Source organism: Crassostrea angulata, chromosome 9 (genome assembly GCF_025612915.1).
Source record: "Crassostrea angulata isolate pt1a10 chromosome 9, ASM2561291v2, whole genome shotgun sequence".
In the NCBI taxonomy this organism is placed as follows: Eukaryota; Metazoa; Mollusca; class Bivalvia; order Ostreida; family Ostreidae; genus Magallana; species Magallana angulata.
This window is the reverse complement of record NC_069119.1, coordinates 6866629-6885849: the sequence shown is the minus strand read 5'-3', so window position 1 is coordinate 6885849 and position 19221 is coordinate 6866629. Positions and strand designations below refer to the sequence as shown.

Genomic DNA, 19221 nt, shown 5'->3' with positions numbered 1-19221 from the left:
ATAACAGTACTATATCAAACTTGCATAGTTGATTAAACTATAATATAAATGAATCGCAGAGGTAGCTTCAGATGCAGAGCATTATCAAGGATGCTAAAACAATATCTTGGTTATTACTGGTCCTTACTTCCCAAAACTTGCATTGATGGTGCGTCTTATGATACTGATGCACCTGACAGGCTTGAATGCTGAATCGGAGCCAATATATATGAAACAATGATGTATCAAAATATATTGTATTATATGATACATGTATCAAACATGATACAGTATCATACAATATCATACAAAAAGATATCATATGTTACAATATTGTGATGTATCATGTAATATGATATTGAATCATATAATACTATATTGTATCATATATTATGCTATTGTATTATGTGATCAAATTCAACAATGTATAACATGATACATATGTCACAATATTATATTGCATCATTATTTATTACGGTATTTTATTGTATTATATAATATATTGTAAGTATGATACGATGCAATATTGTATTTTATATTATTGTATTGATAAACATTGTTTCTTATAATACTGTATGAAATGAACATATGATTTAACATATGATATACGATATTGTGTCAAAACGGTATTCATGAATATCCAAGTTCATAAAGAAAGATTTACATTTAATATGGTAAAGTGGTCTAATAAAGGTGATGCCTCATAAATTTAATGTCTTGTCTTGGTGAGCTTTGAAATCTGTGATAACCTATGCTTTTATTTGGAATGACCTGTAGCTCAACAGTCCGTCAACCCACATTTCCTGTGGAGCTACAGTTCTGCAGCTACATTGTTTTGTGATAGCAATTATAGTCAGCTTTTGAGCCTAAATGAAACTGGAACAAGCTGAATACTTTTACTAAGACATTTGACAACGGAAAACATTTTCAATAAATAAACTTGATATAACATCATTTTATTTACCTATAGAAAACAAAAATCCACATGCACACACACTATCTTTGTGTTTATTTTAAATTTATGTAAACACAGTTCAATTCAATCTGTTGACATTTTTAACTTGATTAACATTTTGTTAATAAACACATTTCAATCTGCAGATATATTTTTAAAAAAAACCTGTTTATATCAAATGAATAAAAACAATTTTCATTCATATATTTACATGTACATACACCAATCAGTCTGTTTGCATCAGCAATATAGTTATTTATATACAGTCAGTTGTCCACATGTAATTCAAGAATACATTTAACAGATCCATATACTTTTTTTTTTACATATATAAACACCGCCACATATTGTTTATTTGTAATATTGTATTTTCTTCACTTTACGTGTGTACAACTCAGCCACAAAAAGGCTGTCTCTGGTATCCACACATAAACCCCATGGTTTTTGTAAATGACAGTTGTCAATGTAGCGGAGGAACTGTCCGTCCTGGTCCAGGATATGGATATTGTGGTGGTCACTATCAGCTATCAGGATCCGACCCTGGCTGTCTGTTGTGATGCCGCGTGGATTAAATGATCCCTTGGTAGTAGAGGGTGAACCAGTGTAGGTAAACCGGAGTTTCCCAGCCTGATTGACCACCACTATTGAACGGGCGTAACAGTCTGACACACAGATATCTAGTAGGTTCCTGTTCTCACTAATGTATTTAGAGTTAAATAATCCATCAGAATAGAGAAGTTGTCCTTGGGCATTGAACTGAATACTTTGTTTCTCTGCAAAGCCAGAGTAACGCACAACTTTTGTTTGTTTACCATCTTCACTGTCCATAACAATATGGAGGTCATCGGAGGAGGTATTAGAAACACCACTAGGTCTCCACCCCTGTAGTCTTATCACTGTCTGTATCTGTGTATTCTTCACTATATTCACAGTTCTTTCATTGTAATCGGTATAAACTAGATCGCCTCTCCTTGTCACTGCTATGTCCTCTGGCCTGTTCCCTGACTTGGTTTGGACTGACTTCGCTAGTTCGCCTTGTAAGTTGTAGACTCTCATCTTTCTGTCATTACCACATGTCCAAATTTCATCATCAATCTGACAGGACACACGAAATAAACGATTAGCACGTCCAAACTCAGTGTTTATATCTGTGATGACCCGTGGTTCATCAATGAACTGTCTGTTCAGGGGAGAGGACTCAGCAGCCGGATAATCTGTTGTGTATCCGCGTTCTTCTGTTTTGATAGATAACGCTGATAGAGAACCAAACTGTTGATAAATATGTTCTTTGTTGATTTTTTTTAGGAGTAAAACTTAACTTTGAGTTTAGGTGGCAATCTTCTGAATTCATCATTCCTGGATTTGTAGGCAGAGACGAGACTGACATCATTGGTGTTAAGTAACTTCTTCAGATCAGCAATGCTTTGTTTGATATCAGAAATTGTGCGCTTGATTTCATTTTCATGTTTATATAGTAAAGCCAAGTGTTTAGAGTTTATTTCATGAAGATCTGATTTCATTTTTTTTATAATGGTGTCTATTTCTCTCCGCAAGTCTTCTTCATGTTTCTCAATAGCTTTTGTAAGTTTTTTTGAGTTTTCATTCAGATCAGCTTTCTGAACTGGGATGATAGATGCAATCTCCTGATATTTTGGATAGATTGATTTTTCTAGTTCTTGTAAATCATTGAGTATGATTTCTTTTTGGTTTTCTAGTGTTTCCACCATGTCAATAAATTCATGACCTATGTGTTCTTTAGAGGAAGCACACTTTACACAGATAGGAATGTTGCATTGTTCACAGAAAAGTTCAAATATTTTTGAAAAGTGTTTTTGACATTTCGTAGTAGATCCCCGTTTTTCAAATGTCACCACTTTGTGTTCTTTGGATACATCTAAGAGATGTTTACCCACACATGGGCTACACAGATAGTTGTCACAAATGTCACAGTACATACACTCTGTAGGGGGTACCGGGGTCGCACACAGATCACACCGTAACACATCCTGGTCACTACGCCGGGGGTCCATGCATATAGACATCTTGACGGGATTTTAAAAATAGAAATCTACAAGAAAAAAATTCATTAATTTCAGCGTATGTTTGTTTTCCACGTTAATCTTTTATACTAAATTCACGTAATAAAAAAATTAAAGTAAATCCGTTCGCATTCCACATTATGACCTTCCTACAATTGGTCAAAATTTGGTTTAATTTACCTTAAAAGATTAAACGGTAGATTCCTGTAATAATTAAAATACAGATACTTACTACATTGTGTGTACTTTTTCCTTACGAACAAATTACAAATCTGTGCAAATCAACAGGTAATCCTTGTATTTTTACGTTTTGGTATAGTGTTACCATCACGTGATTAAGGTGACACCCCCTTTATCTCTAATTTGGACAGCAATGCGTCGTAAACTATCATAATATATCACTTGTACTCTAAAAATATTATGACTGGGTAAACAATGTGAAAATATAATTATATTAACTATAACTTAAAATCTTGACAAATTAAGTTAATTATATGCAATTTGTTATAGCCTTGCAGCTAGTGGTTTAATTTATAATTTTTGAAATAGCCATTAACAATTATTTTTTTCCTATTTAGATTTTTTTCCCCAAAAACCGTTTTTCTTGCCAGAGTTATCATTTCCTGGATGTAAACGAACCTAAACCATTACCTACTAGCATTCAAATGTTATTATTTTTTTTTTTAGACATTTCTAAATGTCCACGGCTGTTGAACATCTAATAAACTGGTTATTTCTTTCTGTATGTTTCTAAATATCTAACATCTACACCTCAATATATTATCTAAAAGTAAAAATCATATTAAATTGAAATTGAATGAATATATGAAATAAGAAGTGATATTTTCAATACATGATCGGATTTTAACAAAATATTGTAATAACTTTATGTGCCAATTAAGTCTGGGGCTGTGGTGTGTTTATCTCCTATCTGTCTTTTCCTTCTACAAATACTTTTAAGGAACATGGTAACGATTTTGGTCATATTTCATTTTTCTATTTAAATTGTTTACAATGCTTTATTAGTAATGCGTTTTTATTGAACAATTAAAATTTGACTGTCTGCCGTAGTAGACTATACGCAAGATACATATACAATTCTTTGTTAAGTAAACAAGTCTTGTGCCATGTTCTTGCTTTCATTGGTTCCTTTACTGGTAAAAGCTTTCTATCAAGCTAATTTTTCTATCTGCTAATTTGTTTTAAACATAACTGAACAGTTCCTAGCGCTCTAGGTCATAACCTGAAAGAAAGAAATCTTAAAAAGAAATACCAACCTTGTATAGATCATCAACAGTTAACATCAACTTGTCAATATATCAATGTGTGTTTCATACAGGCTTGGGGTATTTGTAATAGATCGTAATGATCACTCCTTAAATTATTGACAGTAATCTGTAATCGAAGAGATTTTCGATTACTTGTAATGGTAGTTTAATCGATTGCAGCTAAATTTTTAAGTGTACTTATAATTAATATCAATGTGTGTTTCATACAGGCTATTACGAAAGCCGAGAAGGATCATACGAGATTCGATATGCGAGATTCAAGATTCGAAATTCGAGATTCAATATCTAAATTAACCAATCAAATCATGGATCTGAAACCTGTATCCAAGCAACATCAATCTATTCTAAATAAAGATCATTCGTACATGCTCTTTCCTACAAAGAAATGTCTTAATAGCTCTTATATAGTGGTTATAAAATGGTTAAACTAACATTTATGAGTTAACCCCACACAGTTTAAACAATTAAATTAGTGATAACACTGTTGGCTTTGCGAATCTAAGTAGTTTTGTTTGCCCTGTATGTATTTTCCCCCGAACAATTTTAACCCGAAGTGTATTCGCCCCAACTGTGTAAAAATCGGCTCGCGAAGAAAGATCTGTTTAATCTAAATAATTAAAACTGAGTGTGGTTTTAGCTATGAAACGAAATTCAATGTAATAATCGACATGTCAAAATATAGGTTATGATAAAGTTTAAAACCATAGAAGATATAATGATTTACAACCTCAACGACAACAATCCAGATAGGAATAGTGTATTGTAGGGTATGGCAATGCCAGTAATTGTCGATATGAGATAGATAGATAGAGAGAGAGAGAGAGAGAGAGATAGAGAGAGAGAGAGAGTTTTCAATTTTGTCAATTTTGATTTAGAATTTGAAATTGATTTAATTTGATACAAGGCATTAAAAGCATATATATATATATATATATATATATATATATATATATATATATATATATATATATATATATATATATATATATATATCACAGGGCGAAAAACCATCTTTAAGCAAGTCCTTAAAGGTGGCTTAAAGGTGACTTAAAGGAGCTTAAAGGCTATACAACCTTTAAGCCGCCTTTAAGTCACCTTTAAGCAAGTGCTTATAGGTCCTTAATGTCCAAACTTCTTTAAGCTACCTTTAAGCCACCTTTAAGCCGCCTTTAAGCATCTTTAAGTGACATTTACGCTCTCTTTACACTGCCTTTACACTGTCTTTAAGTGGCCTTTAAGTCAATATTGATCAAGCTGAACAATAAAAACATATATTAAATGCAAAAGCTCTTTTATAGAGATGGGAGGGGGTCATCCGAGTGATAATATAATTTCCAAGGAAGGGGGGGGGTGTTCCAGGCGGTTTTAATCGTCGCTCCATTAAACACAGATCGCTATCATCAGCACCGCTCTGATGGACACAGATTGCCGTTATAAAATTCTTTATAATTTTTTGGGGGTTTCAAAATTATTGTAGGTATGAGCGCAGTCTCTGTATCTTAATATGTGCATAAAACTTATTAAAGTATGTTTGTTTCCTATTATAAATTAATCGGTGAAAAAAACTCTCTCTCTCTCTCTCTCTCTCTCTCTCTCTCTCTCTCTCTCTCTCTCTCAGTTCATCCGGTTATTAAACAAAATAAAGATAATGAACCAAAAATGCATGATTTAATTTGTTAATCGATTTAAGGTTTGTATTTTTTTCCAATTTTCATTATTTCTAACTGCTAGATACATGTTAAAGATGAAAAGACTCTCAACTGCCTTTGTTATATCGGGCAGGATATTACTGCTTTGTTTGTCTAGACATAGTTTTGTTCGTTTGTGTATATCTAATTAGAGTCTATTGTTTGTCCAACTTAAGAAAACCCCTGGAACTAACACAGAATATACAAGATATACACAGCAGTCGTGTCGTGTGCCCAGGTGCATGTTTGTGTATATCTAATTAAAGTCTATTGTTTGTCCAACTTAAGAAAACCCCTGGAACTAACACAGAATATACAAGATATACACAACAGGTGTGTCGTGTGCCCAGGTGCACGTCAGGGTTTCTAAAGGCGTTGAATCTTAGTATGTACGAGTATACGATAAGTCTAGTGAATAAAAGTTAATTTACATTTGTAATTCATTTTCAAAGTATTATTTCCTAGTTCTGGGTTTCAAAGATGTTACGTCTACAAATTAACGATACACGTATGTAAGAGTAAAATCTTGAGGCTAATTATTTAATGTACCGGTGATCATAAATAGGGGTTGATTATTTAAATATATGTATAAGGGTAAATATGTCAAATATACCCGGCCTGGCACATCATACAATTGTATGTACAAGTCATTTGCAATTGCCACATGCAGTAAATACGTCACCGGTAATTGGTAATTTTGTTTGTTATAGAATTGATAGTTTAAAAATCATGTGTACATGTACATACAATTACATGTAAATATTTAAACATATTGGAACGGCGCCGCGATCATGAAAACCGGGAAATTGCGGGAAATTGAACAAATACCCTAATAGTATCAATGCATTTAATAAAAGAAATGATTTCATTTTCTTTCTTACATTTTTATAGCTATAAATTAGATGAACGTATATCTACTCGGTTTAAATTAATTAACTAAGAAAGCCTACTATAGTGAACCTAACGGTTTCCATTTAGGTATAATATATTTTTGTTCACTGAAGACCAAGTTCCGTATTTCATTCTAAATACATGCATGCATGTAATTTATAAATTAGATATAATTGATTGTTACAAACTGAATGGTTTGTCAAAATCTTTTCAAGTAAACACATTCAATACAGTGATTCAATATCCACTGATATATAGGATATAAAAACGCTCATATATATGTAGGTTGCCGTGGCGCAGAGGATGTGTGGTGATGCTAGTATGCTAAGGGTCCCGGGTTCAATTCTCGCCGTGGCCGGTTTTTTTTGTGTTTTTTTTTTCATTTTTCTTTCTAGAACAAAAACCGTTTTAATACCTTTTCTTTCATAAAGTTAATACATTTTGTTGGAAATTAAGCACAATATTGAATTGAATTTTTTTTAATGGCTTAAAGGTGGCTTAAAGGTAGCTTAAAGGTGGCTTAAAGGTGGCTTAAAGAAGTTTGGACATTAAGGACCTATAAGTTGTCCTTAAAGGTGGCTTAAAGGTGGCTTAAAGATAGTCTTTAAGCTGCCTTTAAGCCACCTTTACGCTTTCTTTAAGCCACCTTTAAGCAATACTTATAGCTTAAAGGTAGCTTAAAGGTGGCTTAAAGATCGTCTTTAAGCTACCTTTAAACACCTTTAAGCTATCTTTAAGGAGGACTTAAAGATGGTCATTCATCCTGTGTATATATATATATATATATATATATATATATATATATATATATATATATATATATATATATATATATATATATATATAGACAATAATTAAGCCTCTAAAACGAGAAAAGAGAGGAGGTAGCTAGGGTAGGGCAGACCAACTAGCAAGCTTTAATTTTAACGGTGTTAGCGCACCTGTGATTTACATCGACTCTCTCTCTCTCTCTCTCTCTCTCTCTCTCTCTCTCTCTCTCTCACCACCTAGCATTTCCTTTTCCGTGAGGGGGTTTGGGGTATTCGTGATGTCTTACATTAGCTAGCGAAAATGATAAAAAACATGAAATTTTCTTTAAATTGTGTTCGGATGTTGTACTCAATAATCTGTTTTCAATATATACATTTCAAATGGGGGTGGGGTGGGGTGGGGTGGGGGGGGGGGGCTATATAGTCCTAATTAATTTGTCAGTTATTCTGTCCCCATTTTGTTTTCTCTTCGTTTTCCAAGCTGCTTTTTTTTAATTGGTTCGGCAAATTATTATAAAACTTTCTGTGTAGCTCCATAACGATGCACTGTAGATAAATTATGAGTAGTTTTACTTTTGATAAACAGGTACATATCCGTACTTGATTTTTAATTTGACTCTTATAATCGGATTTAATATTCCAATAAATATAGGGTAGGAAAGAGTAGACGGGACTTTTTGCGCATATCCTACTGTACCATTCATTCAACACAGGTATTAGCACTCATCGAGTTCGACTTGCTTTCCTTTTTTTATCCACTGGATTTAAAGCTATTAATTTTTGAAAATATTTTGAATTTATGGCCTGATTATATATAAATTAGAGCTGCGCTGGTGCATCTAATTACCCAAATGGACTAAAATATAACCAAATGAATCTAAAAATTTTGACAAAAATAGCTTTAAACGTACGACTCATTTTTCAAATCTAATCGGGTATGTCCTTTAGAAAAATCTTGAACCACATACATTTTAGCAAATGAAACGACAATTGTTTCATTTTCTATGGGGAGGGAGGTGGTGCCGGTAAAGGACACTGTGCTATACTCTCATTTGTTATAATGTAATACTACATATTGATATAGAATGAAAGTTTCCATTTACACTGTACATAGCTTCTATCATGCAATTTGACCCGTGCTATAGTTTAAAACAATTTTCAAAGCATTTAATGTAATTCAACCGATCATTTTTGAAATTGATTTTTCTGGATCCCGCCTGATACGTCCGCCTTCTTGTATATTAGAACTACATGTACGTTGATCATATGTACACATTAACTTAATCGGCTATGTTATGTGACGATAACATTTTTTATCAATATTTTTGCAGGATAGGTACCAAATAACAGCCTATTTGTTGGTTTTTGCGCTGATTATTTTAAATAATTTGCCGCCATCTTCTATGCATTCCACACACGACTCACAGTTTCTTTATTTGGTGTTCTGTGTGTATGGCGACAAATTGGTAAATTTGCACCACTCGCCCCTTGTAGCTTCACCCTGATTACATTTTATCTGGCTAAGTGTAATGTAGCAGTATATTAAATACACACATCTTTGTTTGCAGTGCTTATTTACATTTTTAGAGATTTACTTATACACAAAGAAAACATTTGTATGATTTATATGTAATTACTGTCAATATTTGGTGCGGGGAAGGGGGGGGGGTAGGAAACTACAGAGAATCTTAACTTGGGTGTGATACATATGCTTGTCTAATTTTATTCATTCTTGTTGATATATCAATGAATGAATTATAACAAAATACAACAATTAATAAAAGTTTTACTGTTCTCTGCACAAGAAATCGGCAATGTGAAAAAATTGGCACCATATCATCCCTACCTTTAATTGTAGAGATAGGTATCCTTCTATATTGAAAACAATTCCAAAAGTAAGACTCATAATAAAATAAGTTGTTTACTGAAGAAAAGAAAAAAAGTATATTAATTAATAATTCCGTATGATGCGATAAAACCTCAATGATTTGTTTACAATCATAATACTAGTGTATGACTGTATGCATACATAAAAAGATAAGTAATGCTTATATTTATTGGTGAAACCGAACTGATTATTTACATTTAGATTATTTAGATACATGTACTATTCTTCATGCTCGGATCTAGAAAGGAGGGGGTCAGGGGATCTGGACCCCCTCCTCGGGAAAATTGGAGCTTATTAAATTTACATAGTAAAATTATTTAGAATTGACCTAGGACCCCCCTACAGAAAAATTAGCTACGCTTATGAAGTTCTCTACCATAAACGCAGTTTTACACAAAAGGGGTGAATAAACCCGGGGTTTAAACTATTACTGGTTGTGAAATACCCCAGGGTTCAAACGCATCAGGTGGAAATGCACCAGGGCAAACAAAATCACTTAGATCCGCGAAGCACACTGCGTTATTACTAGTCTACTTAGATATTCTGTGTAAAAGCAAATACAAATAATTATTTAGTTAGGTAGGGAGAAGTGAACATAGCATTTATTTGTATATAAGAGCATGTACGGATTATCTTTATTTAGAACAGTTTGATGTCGCTAGGATACACATTTTCAGATCCTTGATTTGATTGGTTAATTTAGATATTGAATCTCGAATTTCGAATCTCGTATTATGAATCTCGAATCTCGAATGATCCTTCCCGGCTTTCGTAGGCTTTGGGTATTTGTAATAGATCGTAATGATTATTCCTTAAATTATTGACAGTAATCTGTAATCGAAGAGATTTTTGATTACTTGTAATGGTAGTTTAATCGATTGCAGCTAAAATGTTAAGTGTACTTTTTTGACTACTTTCAATAACTCTTAACATATATAATTTGTAACGTACATATTGTATGAAAAAACATAAATATTTTGTGATGCACATATTTTATGGAAATATACTATTCAAGTGTTGTTTACAATATTATTCATAGAACAACATGTTGTTTATACAGGCATTTGTTAATTACGATTTTTCACTTGCACTTAAAATCCAAATATTGGTTCATATGAGTATACAATCAGATAACTTAAATGTTCACTCTGAGTTTCACATTTCCTTGCAGGTTTTTAGATTAATATAACTTAGAAAGATCACCAGAGCTACACTGAGAGAGAGAGAGAGAGAGAGAGAGAGAGAGAGAGAGAGAGAGAGAGAGGGTCCCCGATCTAGGCCATTCGGCAAACACCCGCCAATTCCGTAACCTACGAGGTACGAATGGGCCGAGGTATGCTGGGTGCATGTGATCGAGGCATCTACTGCAATGTGATAAACATGTAGGTTATCTATAGGTGATAGTAGAGCAACATGTCTGAATTGATTTTGTTTGTTAAGTATCTACTGATATAGTTCAAATGGCTTGCCAGATAAGATGAAGTAAGGACCATTACATGACTTTGTTTTCTTGGCTGCAGAGAGGACATACAGTGACCTTGATATAGATAGAGCAATCATTGCAGCATAAGACTCAGGTAAAACAACGAGGGACTGTGGATGTTTTTGTCCCTCCATAGCTTTTAACTATAGTCATAACTCAACAACAACATCAAAAAAATAAAACCCCAAGAAATTTGGACTGAAGGTTAACAGCAAAGATGAAATGAGGAGAGGTAGGTCAAATTCTTGAAAGTTTGTGGAAAAGACTTCAAGTAGTTAGTAGTTTTGAATAAAAAGATAACTTGATACTTATGCTTTAGAGTACACTTACTTAAAGCAACTAGCCGTTGTTTGGTCACACAATGTGACAGTTTACATGTATCTTTCTGCGTCAAGAAACAGAAGATTTTCGCTGAATAAATAACAAAATTCTCTTGAATTTGAGAGAAATGTATTTGATGAGCGCAAGACGTATTTTTTCTTTAGTCTTGTTCTGTACTTAGTATTTCTATTTTCTAACATGCCTGTAAAATTTATCTGGTTTCAGGAGACCTGGTTTGAGGGGGTGGTGACCTGTAAAAAGAGCGACACTCTGTAAGTGGTGATATAAATGACTGTTAAAGGGGAAGTAATCTATTTAATTTAGATACACTAAACTCTTATCTTTTTTGCACTTAATTAATCTCTTAAAAGAAAAAAAGCTATCTACACAGATATGGCAAAATGTACAATTTTTGATATAAAAATTTGGATTTTTTCTCTATTAAATGATTTTAAGAACACGAATAAAACATATAATCAGTATCTGCAAATCTAAAGAAGATCTGGTGGTTAATTGAATGAACGGGGAGCTTTTGAACACTTTGAAGTGTTCATAATTAGTACTAGTCATCCCTTATATCGCTCAAGGGCATTCGTACTAAAGGGCAATATTTATGTATTGAAACTTGAAATGGCAGTAAATCTAGATTGGACGGGGTTGTATGTAGGGATGTTGATATGGATTTTTGATGATTTGTTCTTGTTTTTTTGTTCAGGTTCACCGTCTGATTGTGGTTGATTATGAACAGAGGATGTTTGGTGTTGTGAATCTGTCAGACATCTTGAATTATCTCATATTAAAACAATTTCATGATTTTCTTAGGTGCTGTCTATTACCATGATAAATGTAGAATCTTGGTGAAAATTTATAAAATGAAAATGCATTGTAAAACTGAAGACAATGAATATTTCAATGAAGTAATTGAATTATATGATAGATGTTAAAAAATAAACAAATATTGTACATGAGCCAGCGATCATAGTTAACAAGAAGTTCTTTTCTTATTTAGGTGATTTTGTGTCGAAAAAAAAAGTCCTGATTAAAATAGAGGACATTGTTCGAAGGAAGAAAACAAAACATGTAACCAGCGATGCCAATAAGAACTGGATGATGGCCATGCATGGCTCCCCAATATCTCTATCAAATAGAGGCCAGTCACTTGGATACTATGATCCCCTTTAAGGGTTTACCCCGTTCTGATGGAGCAGTGATCAGGCAGGGGGTGGAGGGGTATCATCTGGAAACTTTACCATCTAACAGCTCGGGCCAAGAGAGAACGGCATCATTTATTTATCAGGCATTACAGGAAGTTAAAGGACTGTGCTTTTGTTCCCAGCGTTACTTGGATTTTATAACGAGTCGCTAGACACCATCACCAAGGAACAGAAATGTCTGTGATTTGATTGGCAGTTGACATGGCAACTCTTCATTCATTTAAATTTAAAATGTATACTCACCAAAAAAAGCGTATTTTTTTCACAAGAAAATTAAATACATGTGCATTCAAGCATATGGTATTTTCTTTATTGCATTTAAAATATGTTCAAATTAGAAAAAGGTTTTTCTATTTCCAGATTAAGACTATTTAGTGTAAAACGAGAAATGTATATGTATATTGGGCATTTTGATAAGTAACTAAGCCTGGTATGTGCATCTTCTACCTCTTTAAATATAGAGAGATTTGGATGAGGAAAAAATATGAACGTGTCTGATCCTTATATCAGCATATAGTTTGCTTGTACTATTCATATTTTGTTGTTTATAATTATTCCAGTTGACATCATCTGTTCAAAGTTTGTTCATTTGTAAAGCGTTTCATACCAAGAGAGAATGTAGCCATACCATTGTTTGTTGATGAATGTTATCTTGTTCTTTTTGGCTTACAAACAAGACTGTCAGACAGATCTTGTTACAGTGTTTTTGATTGGATGAATGTGATTGTTAGCCTTATTTTGATTGAATGACACATAATAAGCAGTCTGATTGGCTGTTTCACATGTGACAAGTGCTGTGATATAATTTACAACAGTAGCATCATTTAGATAGTTGTAAACATTGTAAAGAAATTATATAGCTCAATTAATTGAATTGACCTGCTGAAGACTTGAGAAAAACCTTACACATCTGAGTACACTGTATATATACATGTCAAGTGCTTCATCACCTCAGGTCATGATTTTCATGGTTTTCGGGTTTTAAAGAAATGGGTTAATTTCCCAAATAAGGTTGTGTGATTGTCCAAAAAAAAAGATTCACATTAAAACAAAATCAAGATTTCTCGTGTTTAATTTATTTTTTAAAAACAAATATTGTTTCAATTATATAAAATGTTTGATATAGTTTTAACTAAAAATTTTCGTTTAATTGATTGTATAAATACTGCCTTAAAATTGAACATAAAAAAGTGGAATGTTATTCAAAACTGTACAACTACAGCGATTTAGAATAAATAGATTCATTTTGTCAGTGCTACTGTCATATTAAGAAATCTTCTCTTACTCATAATTTAATTTTGTTTTTAGTAAATATGTGTATAACATGATCTCAGTATTTTTTTACTTGATTTGTAAATTGAAATACGAGTGTATATCATTATTTATGGGATATTAATATTTTGTTTTGGTATAAACTTACCAGTAACTTTTAAAGCGTCATAGTTGAAACAGTTTAAATGAGAAAAGAAAAGCTTTTTTGTCGCTTTTGGCCAAGGTTATACTGATTTAAAGAATTTCTTTTTGAAAAGCTTTATTTAAAACTCTTAAATTAGATATTTCATTTGGGATGGGGGAAGGTAAAGATTTATCAAGGGTGAAACTATGCAACCCTCACATGTATTTGATTTGTAATTAGCACAGTAAGTTTGTGAGTCTACTCTTCTTTTCTTTTGATGTTTTATTTCAATGACGACTGTGGCACAATTTTCTTGTAATATTGTTGTTACTGCTGGGTATGTTCAAAGACTTTCACTTCTTCTACTTTTAGAATAATTCCATTGTTATGTTTTCATTAAATGTTCATTATTTTTTCCTTGCACCAAGAGCTACATTTATTAAGTTACACAATTTGAAATTTAAAACAATTTTATTTTTGTGAAGTAATTGAGAACAATTAAAGTTTCTAGAAAATGTTGCTTAATAAAATTTGACATATCTATAGCTAGGAAAGTTCAGGCATTTCTTCATTCATTTGAACTTCATTCACAATTTGTATACAAAGAAATTTGGTTCTTATGCAAGACAGAGAGGGAACGAAAGTCACAAATGGGGATTTGACAATTATTACTCAAGATTAAAATGTTGTAATGAAAGAAAATGACAATAAAATGTTGAGAACTCTTTCTTTGTAGTTTTTTGTGTTAAATTAAAAATGTAGGTTCAATGTCACCAAAGGTGTTGAAATCACTTTGGTACATCAGGTGATTCTTGTATTATAAAAATCTTTGAAGCTTTTTTCAACCAGTAGCAGTTTTTGGCATGCAACTTTAATCACAGATATTCTTTAAAAATTGAATAACGCGCACTGGAAGAGGAAATATTAATGTGCATGACACCTGAAAATGAATGATAAATACATACAAATGCTTTAGGCTCCAAACTATTGGGGGGGGGGGGGGGGGGGGTAAAGTATGATTAGGCAGTAAGATACCTTATTTTGTTATTACAATATTTGCAAAGAGGAAGAACTCAGTTTTCATATTCTAAATGGAAGTTGTAAATTAAGATATCCCCCTATTTTAATATGGCAATAAAGCTGATAAATGCTGCAGCATTTGACCCAATGCTCTGTGGTTTGGCTCTGGCAAATTAAGAGGGGGTCGCCCTTCCCCGAACCTTCGGTGATCAATATTTTAAAAAAATTCAATAGTTAAACTGCAGAAAAACTAGTTTTTGTGGTTGTTCATTGATTTCATGATATGTCAAGTATAGCTAGAATACTTCAAAAAGGCATTTTAAAATCCTGCCAAACACAGACCACCAGCTCCATTCCTCCTCTCTTCAACAAATCCCGCACTGTACTGGTACTGTTTTAGTGTATGTACGTATGTCATTGTTGTACATGTAGATAGAGGAGAAACTAGTTTTATTTTCTAATATTTGGAGCCAGATGGCATACAATTTTCCAGTTATTGGAAAAAAGTTCTAAATGAGGGATTACACTCACAAAATAGTCCATATAGTTACATATATGAACATGCAGCAGTCTGGTCAATCCTCTGTATTATTTAAAAAAAAAACTGGTTGCTTTATTTTGAATGAAATCTAAATCAGCCTTAAACAATCAGTACAACATAGTCGAATACTTACATTCACCAAGTATGATACCCTTTATATCTTACGAAAATTAATTGCAATCCTAGTTCTGTAAAAACTGACAAGACTAAAATGTACATGCACCGTTTATCGTTTGGTCATAACGTTTATCAGACAAAAAAAAAATCATGGACTGCAGGAATTAACTATGATGTCAGACTCCATATTTCCAAGGAGTAAATTTGGCTGTTTCTTTAGCTAATGTAATCATGTACAGTAACAGTAATTTAATTGATTTTAATACTGTTTACAATCAATTTATCAATTTGTTACAAGAAAAATGTAAATATATGTATAAATGATACAATACTTTCTTTGATTGATGCGGGTTTAATGTACGTAGAGATCATTGCAGAAAAAAATTACATAACGCGCGGTATGTTTGTTTTTTTTACAACGTCGGCACCTTCATATCCCGCATATAGAAACGTCGCCACCCTCATATCCCGCATATCACCATCTCACAAAAGAAAGCATTTTTAAAATTTAAATTAATCCTGTATGAAAAGATTTTGTAATTTTTCTTCTAGAAATTCTTATATTTATCATTGGGTCTTTTTTAGCAGGTTGATGTTAATATAGTCAAATCACATATTCAGCATTGCAGTTCTTCAGAAGAATACTTCTTTATATACATAAGATAAAATAATACATACAAGAGGCCCAGGGGCCACATCGCTCACCTGAGCAACAATTGCCTTAATTCTGATCAAATTAGCATTACAGTATCAAAATATCTTGACAACTAAGTACAGTAGATCTTGCTAACAAAAATTGAAAATCTGCCAATTTTTATCCCCCTCTTTTTTTTGGTAAATACAAAGCCCCTTTTGTTGTTGTACCTGTAAGAAGATTTTTCTCTATTCCTATATACCCCCCCCCCATTTCGTGGCCCCACTTTTCTCTTAGGCAATCATGGTTTCATCAAACTTAAATCTGCATAACCTGTGCTTTCACACTAAGTACTGAGTTTTGGACCGAAAACTATCCCAGAATATTTTTATAGATTTTCTCTATATATTCCTATGTAAAAATCCAAACTGCCATCACGGCCCCGCCCTACCACTAGGGACTGTGATTTTGCAAACTTGAATTTACACTACCCGAGGATGCCTCTACACAAGTTTAAGCTTTTCTGGCCAAATGGTCTTTATAAAGAAGATTTTAAAAGATTTTTCTATATATTCCTATGTAAAAATTCATCCCCCATTGTGGCCTCACCATTCACCTGGACTATTATTTAAACAAATTTGAATCTATACGATCTAGGGATGCTTCCACTCAAATTTGGGCTTTCCTGGCCTAATAGTTTTGAGAAAAATATTTTTAAAGATTTTCTCTATATGTAAAAATTGATCCCCCATTGTGGCCCCGCCCTACCCCCAGGGACCATGATTTGAACAAATTTGAGTCTACATTATCTGAGGATGGTTACACGCCAATTTGAGCTTTCTTGGCCAAATAGTTTTCAAAAGAATTTTTTTAAAAGAAACTTTTTAAAAGATTTTCTCTATATATTCCTGTATAAATATTTATCCCCTAATTCTGGCCCCTCCCTACCCCCGGGGGACCATGATTTGAACAAACTTGAATCTACACTACCTGAGGATGTTTCCACTTAAATTTGAGCTTTCCTGGCCTAATCGTTTTTGAGAAGAAGATTTTTAAAGATTTTCTCTATATATTCCTATGTAAAACTTGATCCCCCTATTGTAGCCCTACTCTTCCCCCGCTTACCATGATTTGAACAAACTTGAATTTACACTACCTGAGGATGCTTCCTTTCAAAACTGAGCTTTCCTGGCCTAACAGTTTTTGAGAAGAAGACTTTTAAAGATTTTCTCTGTATATTCGTATGTAAAACTTGACCCCCCCCCATTGTGGCCCCACCCTACCCCAGGGACTATGATTTGAACAAACTTGATTCTACACTACCTGAGGATGCTTCCATTTTAATGTTAGCTTTTCTGGCCTTATAGTTTTTGAGAAGAAGATTTTTAAAGACTTTCCCTATATATTAATTCCTATGTAAAACTTGATCCCCCTATTGTGGCCCCACCCTACCCCCAAGGACCATGATTTGAACAAACTTGAATCTACACTACCTGAGAATGCCTCAATACAAGTTTAAGCTTTTCAGGCCGAATAGTTTTTGAGAAGAAGATTTTTGAAAAATACCAACAAAGTATCAATAATTCTCAATTATCTCCCCTTCAAAGAGGGTGTGGCCCTTCATTTGAACAAACTTGAATCCCCTTCACCTAGTGGTGCTTTGTGCCAAATGTGGTTGAAATCTGACCAGTAGTTCTTGAGAAGAAGATGAAAATGTGAAAAGTTTACAACGACGACTACGACGACAACGACAGACAACGGACAAATTGTGATCAGAAAAGCTCACTTGAGCCTTTGGCTCAGGTGAGCTAAAAACCAATCAAACATTTAACTAATTCTGTCTCACAAGACATAGGCGTCGGAACCGGAGGGGGGGCTAGGGGGGGCTTAGCCCCCCCCCCCCCCCCCACTTTTTTTGCAAAGTTATACCTAACTATTAGAAACATAGCATGATAGAGGATTCAGCCCCCCCCCCCCCCCCACTTTTTCTTGCAGGAAAGATCATTGTTCCAAAATGTACCTTGAAAGACTGCGAGGTTGGTATTTCAGCATTTCATTCATTTGAACAAACTTGAATTCCCTTCACCTAGTGGTGCTTTGTGCCAAATGTGGTTGAAATCTGACCAGTAGTTCTTGAGAAGAAGATGAAAATGTGAAAAGTTTACAACGACGACTACGACGACAACGACAGACAACGGACAAATTGTGATCAGAAAAGCTCACTTGAGCCTTTGGCTCAGGTGAGCTAAAAACCAATCAAACATTTAACTAATTCTGTCTCACAAGACATAGGCGTCGGAACCGGGGGGGGGGGGGGCTAGGGGGGGCTTAGCCCCCCCCCCCCCCCCCCCACTTTTTTTGCAAAGTTATACCTAACTATTAGAAACATAGCATGATAGAGGATTCAGCCCCCCCCCCCCCCCCCCCCCACTTTTTCTTGCAGGAAAGATCATTGTTCCAAAATGTACCTTGAAAGATTGCGAGGTTGGTATTTCAGAAGGATACTAGCCCCCCCCCCCCCCCCCCTTGGGACTTGCACATGATTTGAGATCAAAAATTTTATTTATAACTTTTATGTATAAAATAGTGTACTGGTGAATTTCAAATGACCAAAATATTGAATGTTAAAGTCAAGTTACAAGCGAGATACATAGGTAAGACTTTTACTTGTTAACAAAAAATGTAATGGAGAGAATTACCATTTCTTAGACAAAGTGACATGTAAAATCAATTTAAACTAAATCAATATCTTCATAAATACTATTATCAAAAAAAGAAAGATACATTGAATTGAAACTTACACCAATACAACACATATGTAAAAAATGACAATATTCGAGCTTTGTTAACAAAACAAAGAATTATGTACTTCTTATCTTGCTTATAACTTGATATTTGACTTTCAAATTTTGACATAGCATTATAAACTTCTATATTTATCAGTGTAAACATTGAAAATGGAAAACTAAAATTTGAAAATGTTTAAGTCAAATCGT

At 33.5% G+C, this 19221-nt stretch overlaps 1 pseudogene; it reads right to left on the bottom strand.

Annotated features, from left to right (window-relative positions):
• Nucleotides 1-952: 952 nt before the first annotated feature.
• On the bottom strand, nucleotides 953-2976 carry LOC128162352 (E3 ubiquitin-protein ligase TRIM71-like; annotated as a pseudogene).
• Between the last annotated feature and the right edge of the window lie 16245 nt (nucleotides 2977-19221).